Source organism: Cygnus atratus, chromosome 3 (assembly GCF_013377495.2).
Source record: "Cygnus atratus isolate AKBS03 ecotype Queensland, Australia chromosome 3, CAtr_DNAZoo_HiC_assembly, whole genome shotgun sequence".
Lineage (NCBI taxonomy): Eukaryota > Metazoa > Chordata > Aves > Anseriformes > Anatidae > Cygnus > Cygnus atratus.
In genome coordinates this window covers 57,141,495-57,153,687 of record NC_066364.1, presented here as the reverse complement: position 1 = coordinate 57,153,687, position 12,193 = coordinate 57,141,495, and positions in this window count along the sequence as shown.

Here is a 12,193-nt window from a genome sequence, read left to right as displayed (position 1 = left end):
ACTAATTAGTCTTTTGTTTCCTTGTATCAGAAAGTCACAGACGCAGTGAGTTTGAAGCTAATCAATTACTATAAATGTACTGCATGAAATCAAACAGAAAAGACATTTGGCATGCTCACTTTCTGATCTAGCAATACCTCTGAGCTTGTAGAGCTCCCATTAACTTAGAGGCAGAGCACTGCATGGGCTCATACAAATTTAAAGCAATCTAATTGGTATTTTCTCTGAACAAATAACAGTAATAATTGAATTTGGCATTTCAAGGTTTGACCATGCAGAACTCCTACTGATGTCAATGGGAGATGGGCACTTGGTCCCTCCACAAGCGTAGTCTGATTCACTATTTATTTTGTTAAAACTTTGGACTTGCTATTCCATTAATTGACTGTTCTCTTTGTCTTTGTATTTACTTTCCCAGATGTTCCAGCCTATCATTTTACTTATTCTCATCCTTGTATTATTTTCATCCCTTTCATACACAACAATATTTAAACTTGTCTTCCTTTTTACACTGTTTTTTGTACTGTAAGCCATTCATCATTTACTGTTCATTGTAGTATTATTTTCAGTTTGTTTATTTTGTCCACCCTCCAAGATAAGACGTGCAAGAGACATAGTTTCTGTAATAGCCACTGCTGTAAAAACACTGAAGACTACTTGTTTGCCAAACCTAAACCAAACCCAAAAAAACTGCAAAAAAAAAAAAAAACTAAAAATCACCCAGTTGAATAGAAAGACCGCTCATCACAGCGTTCCAGGTAAGCAAACAGAAAAGAATATTTTTCGCTTTGCCTACTTTTTATCATTTTTGAATAAAATATTCTTAAGTGTCTGGAACCAATTTAATATTCATTAATTTGTACCAAATCAGAAGCAAAAGAGAAATATGCGGAGTGGGTGTGAAGAGTCTTCCCACTCTCAGAAAAATTTTGTATTCTAGCCACCTATGAATAGTGAAACCACATTTGATGTGTGTTCTGCAATTATATTTCACAGTCTGTATATATTTTGCCTGGTTTTGATAATACTTTTCAGCACTGTATTAAGTGTATTAGACACCATGGAGGGACAAAACGAGAATGGAGATAGGACACTCTGGTGTGGAAATGTGGCAAGGAGCTGGAGCCCTGAGAATGAGATACACAAGGAGGAGGTATCAGAGCAGGCAAGGATTCTTCTGAGAGATGTAGGCTGTCTGCATTGTGTGTGTGCTCTAGAAAGGTGGTCACAATACAGGCTGAACTGAAGATGGTGAAGTCACCTTCTCTGATGCCAACTATCTTTTCCTAGCAACCTACTTCATTTGATAACATTTTCTCGTGTACTCTGTAGCTACCAGGGCTCTGGGTTTTCTCCCTCCAGCTTGGGAATGAAGGAACACAGTAACTCTTGGCCTGCTGAGTGACCCTTGTTTAACCACGTGGGTGGTGGTGAGCAACCATAGGTAGGGAGGCTTGTGTGCATCATCAGTCACTGAATATTTCTGTCTTGACTACAAGAGGCTGCACAGAGAGCAGAAGCCACTCATGATCTTCCTATAACGCTGAACATAGGCAGTTGCTACAAACACAAGATCTTCCACTATGAAAACCTCATTTGAAGTGCCCCACTGGAGCTCAGTTTTATCTATTTTTTTTCAGCCTGTGTTGAAACCAGAGTCACACAAACTTGAATTCTCCAAAGTTGATCATTTACAAGTGAGTGTATTAATTAAAGTCTTGTGCAGATGCCATAATAAAGGATCTAGTAATAAGTGGTAGTGAATAAAGCAGCTGCTTTTATAGCTGGCAATAAGGATTTCCTTTCCATGCCAGCACTGTTCACTTAACCTGTTCGTATGTGAGAAGAGTTCACCTCCGTGCCTCTCTCCAACTAATCAGAATCCTGCCAAGGGCTGTAGCCCACTACCTGAAATAGCAGAGACAATGTCTTTAGAGAAACCCCTTATAGGTAAGCTGAGGTTGGACAATAGAATTTATTTTACAAGAACAAAAAAGATAGTAAACTTACTACTTTCAGTATCAAACAAAACTCTTAGTTTTTTCCGTATTTGTCTAGCTCTCCTGTGTACTCTCTGAAGGTGTAGTAACACTGATCAGTTAAATCACTTAACCTTAATTTCATGCAAATACTTACTCCTATCAGGGGATATTATTGTTCTTATTTATTTTGTAATTATCAAGATATGGGTAAAAGAAATGATAGTCAACCTATAAGTAAAGAGATTAATTGATAACCTCATCTGGTGTCCTGTTTAAAGAGAAAGTCAGGCCCAGGAGAACTTTGAAGAGTTTCTAAGATGCTCTAATTTATGCTCTGTTGCCTAAAAGTTAAGTTACACATATTAGAAGCTATTACAGCAAGATATGGTCAGTCACAACCTACCTTCACAGTGAATTTCTGTAACCTTAAAGATAGTTCTCAAATCACTGAGCAAAGGCCTTTTTGCTGCTTTTGTCACGGTCAGATTTTGCAGCAACTGTCTGAGAAATTCTTTTGGTTTGTTTTTACTCATGGCTTTGCCATTTGGATATTAAAATATAATAGTTCTAGGCTTCAGCTTGTCATATTAAATCTTAGAGCAAGACCGACTTTTTGAGTTTCTTTTTGTTTTACTGTTGCCCTTGGGAGAAGAAAAGATTTTATTTTTTTTCTTAAATGTTAGAGGCTCAGTCCCATAAAGGATGACAAATCATGCTCAAACCTGATCTGAAGTTCTGGGCTCAGGTTTTAACCTATACTTGTTTATGCCTTTCTCAGCCTTGTATGTAGTCAAGAGGATTAGAGAGAGCTTGCTTTACACTGAGTGGATCAGTAACTACTACTGTAAAATAGTAGGAAAGTTTAATACACTGAATTTATACATCGAGTATATCTTGGAAATAACTTGGAAAAAAATTACGTCTTTCTCAGAAATCAGAAAAGTAACCATGAACCTATTGAGTCAAGAGGCCGAGAAATCCTCTGCACAGAACTGGCAATTATAACTCCACTGATTAGTCACAGGGATTTTTGTTTCATGTAGTTTTAGATTTCCTTTACATGAATTGGACTCCTCATCCTAATTCTGTCAGACATCATGAAAGCCAGTCAACGTTGAGACTTCTGGGGACATTTAGGGAGCTGTTGTACAGGCTACAATCTGAAATGAAAGGATCCTGAAGCATCCAAAATCATTTTAGAAGGTCCCCACAGTCTTTGAATCTGTGATGAGCAAGAACAAGGACCTCTGCAAACCTCAGTGCAGAGAAGGAACTACGGAGAAGGAGCTGGGGTTATTTAGCCTAGAGAAAAGGAGGCTCAGGGGAGACCTTATCGCACATCTACAACTACCTCAAGCAAGGTTGTAGCAGGGTGGGCATCGGTCTTTCCTCCCAAGCAGCAAGTGATAGGACAAGAGAAAATGGCCTTAAGTTGTGCCAGGAGGGGTTTAGGTTTGATATTAGGAAAAAACTTTTCACTGGAAGGGTTGTGAGGCATTGGAATGGGCAGCCCAGGGAAGTGGTTGTGTCACCATCCCTGGAGATTTTCAAAAGACATGTAAGATGTGTTGCTTAGGGACATGGTTTAATGGTAGACTTGTCAGTGCTGGGTTAACTGTTGGACCTGATGATCTAGGAGGTCTTTTGCAGCTCATGTGATTCTATGAAATAAAATGCATTCTTCATGTGCTGCCCTCAGCTTGATGGGAGTGATCAGAGCTGCTTAACTTTCACACTGGATATTGCAGAGAAATTCACAGCCCTCCATTTTTCACTATTTCAGAAGCCTCTGAGAAAGCTGGTAAAATCAGTACAGACCCATAGCCAGAAGATAACATCTAACCAAAAAAATAAGAGTTCTGTGCTTTTCTAAATTGAAATAGCTTTGTCTCACAAAGAAATGTGACACTTATACTTGCCAAGAAAGGCTGCAGATTTTCTCCTCTCAGTTATTGGCCTGGTGGGCAAAGTTCACCTCAGAGGTGAGCAGATAAATGCAGTTGAACATGTCCGCATCCTCTAGCAGGAGTGCGTGGGAGTCAGACAGAGAAGAGCCAGACAGCACACTGCTGATTCATTAACTTGTCTGCCGCACAGCATCTAATTCTGAAGAGCAGTAATAAGAAGAATATAAGATTTTGCTTTTATGTGGCAACAAGCCAGATATGCCACGTTACCTATCAGTTAAAATCTCAGTTATACCTATAGAGATTCACAAATCCCCTTCTGGAAGCAAAGAAGTGCTTCTTAGAACATGCTGCAATAGCAGAACACAGTGGGTATCGCAGACTAAAGAAATGTTTATTGTTGCTCTCTAAAACCCATGATGAGAGGAAGCTAAATTAACCCAAATTTATACATGTTTCTTCAAGTGAAAGGAAAGTGCTTCCACAATAAAGCATAGATTCTCCTTAAGTAGGATTAATATTTTGAAGTCTTCTTTTATAGCATAAAACTTAGATGTTAAGGAAGTCAATGTGCATCATAAAGCTAACCAACCTTTTTATGAAGTATGTTTCCTCTCACAGATCACCACTGCAGTTACCCTGTGCAAGTCTCCCCAAGTCATTTCATCAGTTGATGAAATGCAGTTCCTTTGAAGCACAACGTAGGAGTTGCACAAGTATGCAGTCCTATAAAACTGAGAGATACAATATCTACTGCTGCTAATAGGGCTATTAAAACGAATTTGGTAACACAGTATGCTAGGGAGTAAATGTTAGAAATCTGATTTTAAAGTGCACAAAAAAGCTGTACAACCTTTTGCTGAAGGGGATGTAATTAAGCAACATGTTTTAAATGGGTGCAGGAGTTTTGTTCTGTGGATAGAACTAATGCGAAGCTGAATTTTGTCTGGATGCTGGGATTAATATTCTATTCTTGTGAAAAACTTTACTAAATTTCAGTCCCAAGATAGCCTTATTTCTGCATTTCTCTGAAATATTAAATTTCTGTTTCCTGTGTTCCCAGGGAATTCGTTCCACGTTCTTTCAGAAAGAAGAGATCTTGCATATGTAGATCTAATTCTGATATTTTTACATTTGTATAAATTGGAAGTAAATCAGATGAATTTTTATGTCACTTAGAATATAGATGCATTTTTTACTTCCCTGCAAACAGAGTAATACAATTAATTTTCTTTCCTATTTCGAGTCAGCTCTGAATACCCTGAGAAAATACCTCTACAAATATTTTCTTTATTCTTACTGAAAAATTCCCATGATACTAGAAAGATCATCTTCTCCAGGATCAGTGATATTTCTTTCAACCAAAAATATCCATGCCTGAAGCTCCAGTTAGAGAGAGAATAAGTGTCTGCTGACACATGTCACCAGTGCTTCAGAATCAAAACCAGAAGAGAGCAGGTGCTATAGTGCAGAAACATGCCTGGCAGTCGGAAAAAAGAAAATTGCCAAAAACATGGCTGTCTAAATATGTGTTATAAAAAGAGATGAACTGCACATGAACTTTGGGTGTTGTTTACAAAAACAAGCAGAGCTTTAGGATATTAGATGTCCTTCCCCTGAATCACCCCAGAATCTGATAGGTGAGTAGGAGACTTCTAAAGGCATCAGTATCAGGGGCCCAGCTCCCATTGGCTTACATTTCTGTCTCTGATTTAATGCCGAGGGAAGTGATATTCAAACCCAACTTTTGCCATTACACATGCAGTTGCCTATGGGGAAAATTACAGTGGCTCTATTTAAAGTAAACATCTAAAGTATCTGCCACCGATTTCCAATGTACCCTTGGAGAACTGGCATGACATAACACTTTGTTGGCTCTGTTTCTCCATTAAGACAGATGTGATTGCAGAAGTGCACAACGGTTAGAGGAGGCAGAATTTGTACTGCTTTCTGCCCATTTCCTGAGATATATCCACAGCTGAGATGTATTTGCCAAAATTATTGAGGTGTAAATTGTAATATTTCAGGGATCCGATGTAGTGGTTGGGTTGATTGCAGTGGCAGCAGTGCTGTTCTTCCCTCCTCTTACCCACTTGATGCTGACGGAACAACATGGGTGTGCTGTCACCAAGCTAGTACAGCAGAACTAAAGGTGCTCTGAAATGGTCTTGGGCACAGATTTATCCACAGCACACACTACCTGAGTATGTAATCAGATTATAGCCCATGCTGAAACTCACACTCCTTTGTCTTCAGCCTTGCACGATGAAGAGAAATTTAGCAGAGGAGCAGATTAAAATGCCCTTGCGCCTGTTCTGTTGAAGTGCTGACTTCCAACACGAGCTGAGCTGATACCAGGCATGGACAAAGTGCACTTTGCCTATGGAAGGAACGTGTCAGAATTAGTCAACCTACAATGGCCTGCCTGCTTATTTTGCCTGTACCAGAGCCCAGAAAGCTACATTTGCTGCTTTTTCTGGCGATATTGAAGGATGGACAGTTTCCGTTGGATGACTTTTCCCCCAGAGCAAAAGCCATTACTGCTCTACTTAGGGGTGCGAGGAGCAATGAGCCCAGGTTTTAATAGCTCACTTTGTGGGGTTTTGTTGTTGTTTTTTTTTATCCTAACTTTGCTCTGCCTTTCCCATATTAGAAGTTTAACCTGGCCATTTGACTCATGCACAGAAGCATTTAGTTTTCCCTACCCAGCCTTGAGCTGTCTCTGAACTGTCCTTCCAGTGCTATGTGTAGGTCAGGAAATTTTCTTTCTCCAAGTGTCATCCTACAAAATAGTGTGAGTGAAATAGAGCTTGTGGCCATCCAGGACAGCAGTTCTGCCTGGCTTCCACGGGGGTTTAACTTCAGGGAGCCCAGGATACAAGGGAGCAGAGCTCCTTCATGGTCCTCACGAATGAAGCCCTCTGTCTCCTTAGTGAAAGCCAAGCACCTACACCCTCATGCAGATCCCCCCATCTCAGCAAAGGTCGGATGTGAAGCTGCAGTGTCACCTGGAGAGCCCCACTCAACTGAGTGGGGTCCAGTTCTACATGAGTCCCTCAGTCTCACACATTTCTAATTCCTCTCACTGTCAGAAATGTAGGATTTTGCCTGAGTGAAAACTCAAGGCTGTGATTTAGTCCATTGTTTCCTTTGCTTTTGCTGTGCTGTATTTCCAGGACTTCTCATAGCAAGATAAGGGAATTTGAGTTAGCAATATTAAATACACAAGGATAATAGCCAATACTGACGGGAAATGTATAGAAAGAAAAAAAAAAAAAAGGGAAAAAAAAAACCTTCATATTGTCTCCATTTGCAGGGGCGCAGCTGTGCCGGCTGCGGGGAGGAGCAGCACTGTGGCACCCAGCCTCCAGCTGCGTGCTCCGTTCTGCCCCCAGGCATTCAGCTTTGCTGCCAGCCATGGCAGCTGGCCTGCTTGGAAGTAACCTCCTCAAACAAGTCACACTTTTGCTTTGTGAACGGGAAAACTGTAATTCCTCAGCAGTTAGAGGCTGAGGATTTTCTTCAGGAACATTCAGTCTCATACTTGGGGGTCTTTGTTTGGTTTTAGATTGTCTGTAAAATTTTCACAAATGGCCCAAGTCCCATTATTTATGTTACATGGGGACAGAATAAGCACCCAAGTAATGTGTTTGCTGAGACTTACAGCTAGACCATATAAGGAGAAAAAATGTGTTTTCCCTGAAACCTGCTTTGGTATTTACTATAAAATGCACCCAGACCTAAAATCTTTGTGCTGTGCGTAGATTTTGTCACACATGCATCTTATTGTCCTGAGGAGGAGGGTGCTGACTGAGCAAGGAGGTGTGAATCCTCATATCATGTCCTCCGTCTCGCAGATCCTCTTGTCATCAGCTGCCCTGCCCACAAAAATATACATCACCTCTGCTTGGTGCATTTGAAGACAAACATCTGATGGGGCAATTTGCCCAGAATTTTATGCTCCCTTTAGTCAGGTACGTGGTGGCACCTCTCAGGGCCCCAAATGGGACAAACACTCCCTGAAATGTGAGTTTTCAGTCTGTGGCTGTTCCTAATCACTCCCTACAGATGCGAGTACCCGGTGGGTCAGCAGTACGTGTGGGCAGCGCTGCCTGGGGTCTCCCTGGCCGTGCCGTGGGAGAGCAGTGTGACACGTCATGCGGCAGTGCAGGTGCGGTGGTCAGCAGGGAGGCAAGGAGCCAGCCAGAGCTCCTCATGCTGCAGAGTGGCTTCAGGGTCTCCTACAAGCTTTCACTTTCTTGGTCATTTTTGTCACACTCTCCTTCCCCTTTCCATGTCCCTTCCTGTGCCGACACTTGCTGTGGGCACTCCCAGTGCTTTACGTCCAGGCTGAGGTGCTTTTGGAGCTTCCTTGCTAGCCTTATGCCAGGGATGAATTTCCCTGTGCAAAGGAGATTCCGTTGGCTTTCAAGCACTTTGCTGAAACAAAAAGTATCTTAACAGACCAGGGAATCTGATCCAGAAAGCTTATAAAGTAGCAGGAATATTTGGGCATATCTCAAAGAAACCATTATCACCATTCCCAGAATGCGGGACAGTCAGATTACACAATGCCCAGTAATTCTGCACTTTGTAAGTGATAGTATATGAACGCAGAAAAAGATTTTAGGGAGGAGTCGTTTGCTTTTAGCTCTTTAAGATAGCTATTAACCAACTAAACTGCTTCTTTAAACAAACTCCCTTTACAAAGCACTTTATGAGGGTCAAATTGCAAAGCTCAAAATGATCGTACTAAAAAATATAACCCTTGAAACTGGGTCTGGGAGACAGAGAAGAATCTTCCTTCACAACATGGACGCTAATAAAAGAAACCTAAAATTGCCTATTGTCATAACTGTAATGTTAACACTGGCTGCTTTGGCAAGCTTTAAAGACTGGACTGCACTATAAAACCTAAAAATGTCCTGGACTTGGAGTTGTTTACACAAAATATGAGGAGATATAAAGTTACAGAGCTGGGGGTTGGAAGAGATGGCTTTAAAGCCATCCTCCGTGCGCTGACGTCACGTGGAAGCCAGCTGCTGGGATGATGCTGAGCGGAACTGTTTTTCAGTTTGCAAAAGTTGTGGAGTTATTTGAAGAGAGTTGCAAATGCTGCCCCAAGTGAAAGGTTGTGCTTTGCTTAGCTTTCTCGTTTCTTTTCAAGATCAAGATTTGCAGAACTGGATCTCAGCTAGCTACGCGCTTCATTGCTTTCACTGCTGTTTAGAAATGGACTGAAAAACTTCCAAAGGATTTCTTATTCCATGAAAGGTATGGTTATGGTTTATTTGAAATCAGTCATTTTGAACGGCTTTGAACAGTTAACATAATTTTAAAGAATGCAAATTACTAATGTGACAAACAGTTATTTAAACATCTCTCTGATGTTTCTATTTATACGTTATATGGTGTTTTATGTATGGTGCACGTTTTTTATTCTTAGATAAAGACTCAGTATTAGTTTAGTCAATTTCTTTAGTGCAAGCACAGATATATCAACAGAACAGGGATGACAGGTATCATGAGCAGTGGAGTTTCTGTTTCCTTCTTTCTCTTTTCCTCACTTTCTCTGTTTTCTCATTTTCTCTCTCCTCCTTCCTTCCCCCTCCCCTTGCTCCTTTCTCTCTCTCTTTCTCTCTCTCTAATGTAGTTTCCTTCCAAGTATAAAGTGCACAGTATCGTGGCACCTGACTCTCTTTTATAATTGAACAAATAAATTACTTTATGGTTTCTTTAGTCATCCAAAATATAGCACCTTTTGGAAATATCATTTAATTGTGGTTTTTTTTTTTTTTTTTTGTAAAATCAGTGGAAGTTTTGTGTATCTGAATGGTCATGCACATCCAGTCTAATTGATCTCTGTTGAAAAATAACGTCTCCTCAGCTGATGTCACTGCAGATTATTTTACGAAGTTAGTAGAGGTTGATTTCAAACTGTTCTGCATTTTTAATTGGTAGATAAAAAGACACAGTTAAGACGTGGGGGAATAGTAACAGTAATGTCAAATAATAAAACATTTTTTTTGCTTGAAAGGAGAGAGGGCTAAAGGAAAAGTTAAGGGAAAACACAGCTGATGTAGACAAAATTGATTATTTGGTTGAAGCTGATTGCTGCAATGAGCTTCTGACCTTGTCTAGGACATGCAGAACGTGCCAATATTGCAAGAGCACAGATACTGCTCTGATCCACACAGCAGATGAAAAAGTGTAATTTTTCATCCCTGTGTGTTGCTTAAGCCATATGCAATATCCCTCAGGACATCTGGGTACACCATACAGAGAGAGGGTATACTACCTGAACTACACATGGGATTTTATTGCTAGTAGGGAATAAAATAATCAAGCAAACAAACAAACAATAAACAAAGACCAAGAAAAAAAGGGAATAGAGCCACAGAAACAGGAGTTAAAACTCTCTGAGGAAATTACCCACTGTACAATAGCAGAAGTTTTTTTCTCAGAGTTTATGTCAAGAGGATATCAGAGAAACATAAGAAGCAATACAAGGTTTTTGTGGATCTTAAAGCTACAAGTAACTATCTGTAATTTCTGTTGCTAAGCTCTTCACCTCTTCCAAGACTTGATTGCATTTTAATCATCTCGGATTCTTTTTATAATTACAGTCCCATATGAAACAGCTTGTAAATTGTTAAGATGAAAGCAAAGGTAACAATAGTTCCCAGCACAAAGAAACCACCAGGGGCTTTTTTAATGATATATGCATGCTTGAAAGGAGTACACATCTATTCTTATATATATATACATATGATGTATAGTCTTGAGTTTCTTACTAGTAATATGCTGCCAATTGAAGCATGGCCATGGGTACTTACAGTACACTGGCAAAATCACCACTTCTGCAAGCTATAGACAGATTCTTTCTGCCTCTCTAGTTCATGACTTTACAGTGCTTGCACATTTCTGTTTCTTTCTGACACGTATTTAAAAGACTCCAGTGGAGTAGAGTAACTAGAGAGGTGACTTTTGTTTATTTCTCTGAGGTGTCTTGAGAAATAAAGGCATAAATGCAGCCAAAAAAGAAAAAAAAAAAAAAGACTGCTAAAAATTATGATCTTTGAACTAACGAAGTGAGGAAGTATTGAAGCAGTTGTAAAGTTATTTAGCAATAAGTGCTTAGATTGCAACAGATCTTAAGGTGTTGTGTTTTTTTTTTTGTAAGTTGTTTTAAGATTTTTTTTTGTTGCTTTGTTGTTGTGAGAATTTTTTGTAAGTTGTTTTTGGTCAACACTTAGTGAAGTTTGGCACAAAGCTTTGGCCTGAAGAGCTGCAGTCTCTATAGCCTGGCCACCTTCCCTAAGAAGCCACAACCAAGCCAGTGCTTGACCTCTTTCGTGATGAGAATGCTGTGTTGTCTTTGAGCAGCTCTTAATTTCAGGAAGTTTTATGTGTTTGTAAAACTGCCCCACACATTTTTAGGCAGGTGGAAGAAGAAGGGCCTGAAATCTGTTCGTAAATAGTTGAGGGACAGATTGCCATTTCAGAGCTCCTAGGCAGGTGTGAGCCAAAGACTGAAAGAGTAAGCTCCAGTACCAGGTTATGTGGTGGCTTGGTTACACTGTTGTGAAACAGGCTAGCATAGATATCCGGAGAATAGCTAGCTTACTCTCTCAGTCCTCAATCCCAAACTGTTTGGGGGTAAATGGTTCTGCAAGCCCGGGGTTAGGTTTGGGCCCAAGATGGCTGTCAGGTGTGAGATGCTGTAGGAGGCCTTCCTCTGACACAAAGACACCGGGCTCAGCAGAGCTCTCTGCTCACTTGCTAATGAAAGAAGCTGACTCCAAGTTTGGCATCAGCTTACCAGTCAGCTGAAATAATGCAGACATTGGTAAGCAGTGATTATATAGTAGCCACAGCTGAATCAACAAGACTTGCCCAATAAAATACGGGATGAAGAAGAACTGTGTGAAGCTCAAGGGCGAATTTTCACTACATCAAAGAAAATGTGGGCGGTAAAATGGGCTGTTCCTGTGAGCTGAGAATCACTGACTGTCAGTCAGGGAAATGGACAAATTCCAGTAACATAAACTAGGGCTTACTTCTAGTTAACTCTCTGATAAGCCATTTGCCTGCCTGTACACTTGGTTTCTGGCGGGAGACCAAGGCAATGCAGAGGCATTTTGTGACTAGAAGTGAATTCCAGGTCCACCTAACGAACACAACAGCATGCCTTGAGAGACAAAGTTAACAACGCAAGCATCAATGTGTATTTACCAGCTATTATACCACAGAATCCACTGTAACTGAATGAATGAATGTTACTTCGGCCTAGCTGGCATAGTA